We start from the raw sequence: 6141 nt of genomic DNA on the forward strand, positions 1-6141 counted from the left end.
TCTGTCATCGTCAGTAGCTTTGCAAACCTCTGCATCTCAATCTGCCAAATATCCTGTCCCTGCTGAGGAGGAGCAATGCCCTCTGCCACCCTTTGCATTCGATCACTGGGAATGCCCAACCTACAAGCGACCCTGGCAGCGAAGTGGATGAATCTGATGTCGAGCTGTGGTACCAAAGCGGCCTTGAGAATGTCAATGTGAGCAGCAGACGAACTGCCATCACCAGCGCCCTGTCTAAACTGGGTGGATGTGAAATGCACCAGTTGAGCACACCAAGCAGATCCTCCTCTGTGCCTCCAAACCTGTCGACGGTAGCACTCACCTCATCAACAAACTCACCTTTGGATGAGCGAAGCGCCTCCAGCTTCCCACAATAAAACCGAATCGCATTGAAGTGCCGCTTGTTGTCCCGCTTCGCTGCGAGAGTCTCCTTGATCTCCTTGACAGAATGACAGGCGATCCACTCTCGTCGCTCCTCCTCCATGGAAGTTTGCCCTGGATCGAAGGGGCAGTGGAGAGCACGAGTAAACTTGTAAAAGTGAACCTTGCCAGCAGTGGAAGCAAAGCACTAAAGAAAGTATGCCAGCTGTGGAAGAAAAGCAAAGCATATGCCAGCTGTGGAAGCAAAGCACTAAGAAAGTGGAAGCAAAGCATATGCCAGCTGTGGAAGCAAAGCCATCGTACAAGCGGACAGTACAAGCAAGAGTTAATTTAGGTTTTAGGGTTCTTCGAGCAAGACGGCCAAGGCGGCGGAGAAGCGAGCTCATCGCGACGAGAAGAAGGTGTGGGACGAGGATGATATGGATGCGATCTTGGTAAGCAAAGCTCTGGCCAAAGACTCTCAATCGTTTTCCTTCTTGTCAGGCTAAACTCCACGAGGAGAAAGCAAAGAAGAGCGAAATTCATGTCGATGAGAATGTAGCAGCTCCTTCACCACAATGCAATTGCTCTGTGCGTAAGAACTCGATTGAAATCTCCACTCTGGAAGCTCACATTCTCTAGAATTCTTCTTTCCTTGCGTTTCAGGTGACTGTAAATCCCGTCAAGGACACTGCGCTGATCGTCCATGGAGGTGAATACCAACAATGGTGACAAGGTTTGTGGTTAGTTTCGCTACGGTGATTTGATCTTCGTGTTTGCTATGCTAGACTTTACGTTTATGGTGATGATCTCGACCAAGACAACATCGAGAAGAACGAGTGGAAGCCTGTCACCAGTCCAAACTCTCCTCCCCGAGAAGCGCTCACCAGGGGGTTGCGTGGAAAAACTGGCTCTTCAGTTTTGGTATGATGTATTTTTCCAGGACTTCTCTTGATTTTGGCAGTGTAGGTGGTGAATTCGGTTTCATCACTATAAGGTGTGTTTCTAGCTGACTTACAAGAGAGTTCTTGCAGGATTTATGGAGACTGGATTTAAACACAAATGTGTGGCGGGAGCAGCTCCAACTAAAAGGCTGTCCAGGTGCTCGTTCCGGACATAGATTTGTATGTATTGCGCTTCTAAACATAATCTTTATTTTTTTCTTTCTTGCCACAGAAACATAAACTTATTCTATTTGGTGGATTTTATGACACGCTGAGGGAAGTAAGGTCGGCTGTTTCTGCAGTGTAGATGTTTAATATTGAATTTTTGACACAGGTACTTCAATAATCTTTAAGTGCTGGATTTAGACGATTATAAGGTTTGTTTCTGTTTCCTTGTTTTTTAACAACTAAACTGATTTCCTTTTGCAGTGGCAAGAGATAAAACCCAAGCTTGGAGCTGCCTGGCCTTCAGCTGGAACTGGTTCTCAGCTTGCTGTTTATTTAGATGAGGTATTTGTCTACTAAAAGTATAGTTTTGCGTGTTGTGAACATTTTTTCTTTTCTAGATTTTCTTGTACGGTGGCTATTTCAAAGAGCCTGCCCCTGACAAAGATCAATCCGACAAAGGTGTAGTGCTCGCAGATATGTGGACGTTAGATCCACGGATTGGGAGTGGGACAAGGTTTGCTTGTTTTACATTCTCGTATGGAGTTTTAGTTTTTCAATGTGTTTTGTGAAGGTGAAAAAATCCGGTATGGCTCCTGGCCAAGAGCAGGATTTTTGTCCACATCTTGTTTGGTGGTGTAGTTGATGCTGATGAGTACGGTTTCAATGCATGCGTTGGAAAAACTAATGGCTTTTGCAGGTGATTCCCTGCACAGCGTTTTTATGATCGAGATGTATATGCTTTCCAGATGGTTTGTATCTCGTCGATTTTTTTAAAATTATCTAAACACCATCGCTCGCAGGTATCCTTTGGAGCTTCTCAAGCCAAAGAGCCTAAAGATTAAGGTATGGTAATCTGAGATTGTGTAGTGGTTAAGTGTGCATCCAAAGCAGAAGAAAGTGGTTGATCCAAATGTGGAAAATGCGTCTCAACGTTGAGCGTTCTGCTTGAAGGTTGTTGCCTTGTGGAAGAATGAATGCTGGAATGGTCGTTGGAAAGGATACTTTGTTTCTGTATGGAGGTATGAAAGAAGTCGGCAAAAAAAAAGTGACACGACGACCTTTCCTCGCTGGACCTTCGATGTGTGGAAGTGCATTATTGAGGTTAGTATGATCGAGCCATCATCCAGCCTCATACTAATGTCTCAAGCAGGAAACACAAAGCGCGTGGATAGAAGCTAGTAAGGAGAAAGGCGAAACTGATGGTGACAACAGTGATGCTGGATCGATTAATAAAGGAAAAGACGAAGAGGACGACGACGAGGTAGTAAAAAAGAAGGATGTAAGAAAACTTGTCGGCTTCCTTTTGTAGGATGCAGTGGAGTCACTGTGAAGAGGCAGCTGCTATTCTTAGGGGCGAAGGCAGAAAGCTGACACAGAAAGCACGGAAATTAAAGATCGATCCGGCTGGGCATGGCTGATTCCCAACAAACACTTTTGGTGAGTGCTGATAGTAGTTCATCTTCCTGTTTTGTTATTGATTTGTCTTTCAGCCTGGAGAAACGCTGAGAGAATTTTTCTCTTGGACGATCATGTATTGGCAAATGGCACCTTACGATCACACCCAACACACTGGAAAGGTGACAACGCAGGTTTTCTTTCGCTCGTTCTTCATGCTCTATGCACCTCTCAGGAGCTCAGGAAGGATGGATTTGACTTGGCAAAGACACGCTACAGAGAACTTAAACCCAGCTTAAGCTCACTGGCTTGCCCTTCTCGGGGATGAAGTCGATGGATCACTGCCCGATCACTCCACCACTTCTTGTCGACTGGAAAAGTCTTTAAATTCCTCTCGCTGACACGGCATTAGCCTGAGATCAAGGCCGCGGATCATCCAGCAAAGTCTAAGCTTTTTGCCAAGGATGTGACGAGCTAACGTGTTGTCCAGAGCGCTTACAGGTTCCATTGTTTTTTCCATGACAATTCTTTTTCCTCTGGCGACCGGCACGAAAGTCGTCCGAAGCAACCCAAACTGGAAACAAGATACATGCCCAGTTTCTCGGACAGATTTCCTCAAGCCCGGCAGCACACGGAAGACGAAGAAATTCGTTAAAAAATCCACGAGCAAGCAGCAAGAGAGAGAGAGAGAGAGAGAGAGAGAGAGAGAGAGAGAGAGAGACATAAAGAACTTTGCCAAGCCCAAAGTCGTTGATGTTAAGCTAGGCCGTGCTTGAAGCGCGTGATGATGATCATGAAAGTTCCTGTCGAGATGCTCGGTGGATTCTCCGTGTCTCCAGCTAGAGACTTATCGATCAATCCACAGTGTGCGGCAGCCGTCGTTTCGCTCGATCGCTCCCTCGTTTGCAAAAGCTCGGACTTGACGATCCTTCTCTTTCTGCCATGGATTCCTCCATGAAGAGACCACCGAGCCAAGTTGCGAGATTGAGGTTAAGCTGTAGTGATCTTACGGACATCCTCTTTTTGGATTGCTTCCTTTTTTACTCCGCATATCGTATCGACACTGTTGTAGAAGAAACAAACGAGTTTTGGAGGTAGCAACTTCCCTTCCATTTGATTGATACATGAAGAACAAGACATCGCTTGCAAGTGGAAGATCACACGGGAGATGTTTGGAGTCAAACTGGAACTTTCGTGATTGTTACGAGCACCTCCCCTGAATCCAGCACCACACTATCTATCTGGTAATGTTTCAAAACGAGTAAACTAATCAGTGTTTGGGAATGAATGTTTGTGCTGCTTGGCCAGTTGCACTGCGGCAGCAGAGGAGGATGTTTTGCGGCAACTATACCCGACTAAATCGAAGTACTTTAATTGCAATTTGTAAGATCACAAGTACTAGTCCTGAAGAAAAACAGCGAGATGTGCTTATAATCAAGGCATTCTTGCAACGCAAGTGGAAATTCACTGTGTTTACCTGGGCTTTCCGAGGATGCTTCATCTGAATCGCATAGTGTCACCCTGCCATGAAAAAGACAAGAGAAAAATTCTTACTCACTAGAGTTTGGCAATTTTACTCTAGTTACTACAATTTTTCCATTGTTGATACTCACTGTAGTTTCATTCAACTCCACACTTTTTTACTTGATTAGAGATGTAAAGTTTTGTGTCATGTTCTAGAATTTTGTCTATAGTTACAAAACCACAAGCTTATCCATAAATGGATTGATATTACTATAAACAATTAAAGAAAACAACTTGAAAGATGTCAAATATAGAGGGAAAGGGCTCATGAATAAAAATACATCTTATTTTCCAAATGCACTTATTTTTCCAATCGGTTAAAGGTCTTGGGATATTTGGGGTTAAATGTCTCTCGGTTAGGTAATTTCCCGGGAATTTCAAATTTAAGAGTTTATAATTACTTCAATGCAAAGGTATAATTTCAACTTCTTTCTCTTCCTTTCAGCTTCTTTTCTTTGTTTTTCAATATGTAGTGAGTGAAATGCTTTCACTCGTAAGTTTTTCATAGATGAGTGAATAAAACTTGATTAACTCTTATAACCTATTTTTCCAAAGTTACATTTAAGATGGCTAAGTGAGCAGTGTGATGTGCTTTTACAACCAAGTGAATAGTTTCTTAACTTGTGCTAATCAAAATTTGCTCACAGATATAATATAAAATAGGTGGGGATGCAATAAATTTATTCATTTCTCTCCTTGAGAAAAATCATTCTTTTACTTCTTGTTAAATATATAGTTTCTGATTATGATGTTCTTTCACTTTTTTTGAAGGGTGCAACATATACTCCCTTAGTCAAAGATGCAGTTGTTGATTCCATGTTATAGGTAAAAATTTGATAATTAGAATTGTTGCAAGTTTCAATATTAATTTTGGGACCAACTTCTAAAGTTTTACCAAGATTATTTTAAATTAATAAGTTCAAAACTCTTTCTTGACAATCATGAGAAGTCAACACTTCAAATTGGAAATATCACCAAGGTTAACTTTAACCATATAATATCCAATCTCATTACAACCAAAATGTGGCTTAGATTATTCAATGGCAATCTAAACACTTAACCATATTCATCACTTGGAAATGCAATGATAAATATCAACAGTTTGCTTTAGATATTGCTTTCCAAGGAATTGTTCTCCTAAAAAACAATGGCTTACTACTTTTATTCACAATCTTGAAAATTGTGGCTCGTATAGGAAACTATATAAATACAACATACATGATACTTGGAAACTACAAATGTGAAAGATAAGTTTTTTCTCAAAACTCTTTAGATATTATTTATGGTTTTTTTGGAGAAATGTCATACAAGTATGTATCACCTTTGCAAAACATGCAAATCTACAATAATAACATTCTCTATTTATAGTACTTATTTCGAGAATGTAGTCTCAACTCATTTCCAACATTTCAAATGCAACCACTTATCTTATTATTCTTGTGATCACTACTTTTTGTTGATATCTTGGCTTTCAAGGACAATTTATGAATCTCAAGTGTTATTTGGTTTGGATATTTTCGTTAGTCCAAAAGTGCTACTCTCACTCTTATTACTTTTGGAGCATAAAATCCAAGTATTCCTTCTCTTGCTTTTTTTTCTTTGTAATACAAACATTGAATCTAAAATTAAGTGGTCACTTGGTAAATACTTAGTACCACAAGGCATCCATAAATGTTTCCATATTGGATATGAAAATGAAATACAATCCATTGTTGATATTTAAGGAGAAGCTATCAATTTTACACAAGGT

General features: G+C 41.1%; 1 protein-coding gene and 1 pseudogene across 2 annotated transcripts in view; one reads left to right on the forward strand and one right to left on the reverse strand.

Moving 5' to 3' along the window:
* Positions 1–6141, reverse strand: part of LOC9647369 — a 22253-nt gene that overhangs the window by 4664 nt on the left and 11448 nt on the right. The window lies entirely within an intron of this gene.
* Positions 204–6141, forward strand: part of LOC9647370 — a 19247-nt pseudogene continuing 13309 nt past the window's right edge.

The sequence above is a fragment of the Selaginella moellendorffii genome, unplaced genomic scaffold, assembly GCF_000143415.4.
Source record: "Selaginella moellendorffii unplaced genomic scaffold, v1.0 SELMOscaffold_43, whole genome shotgun sequence".
NCBI classification, from domain to species: domain Eukaryota; kingdom Viridiplantae; phylum Streptophyta; class Lycopodiopsida; order Selaginellales; family Selaginellaceae; genus Selaginella; species Selaginella moellendorffii.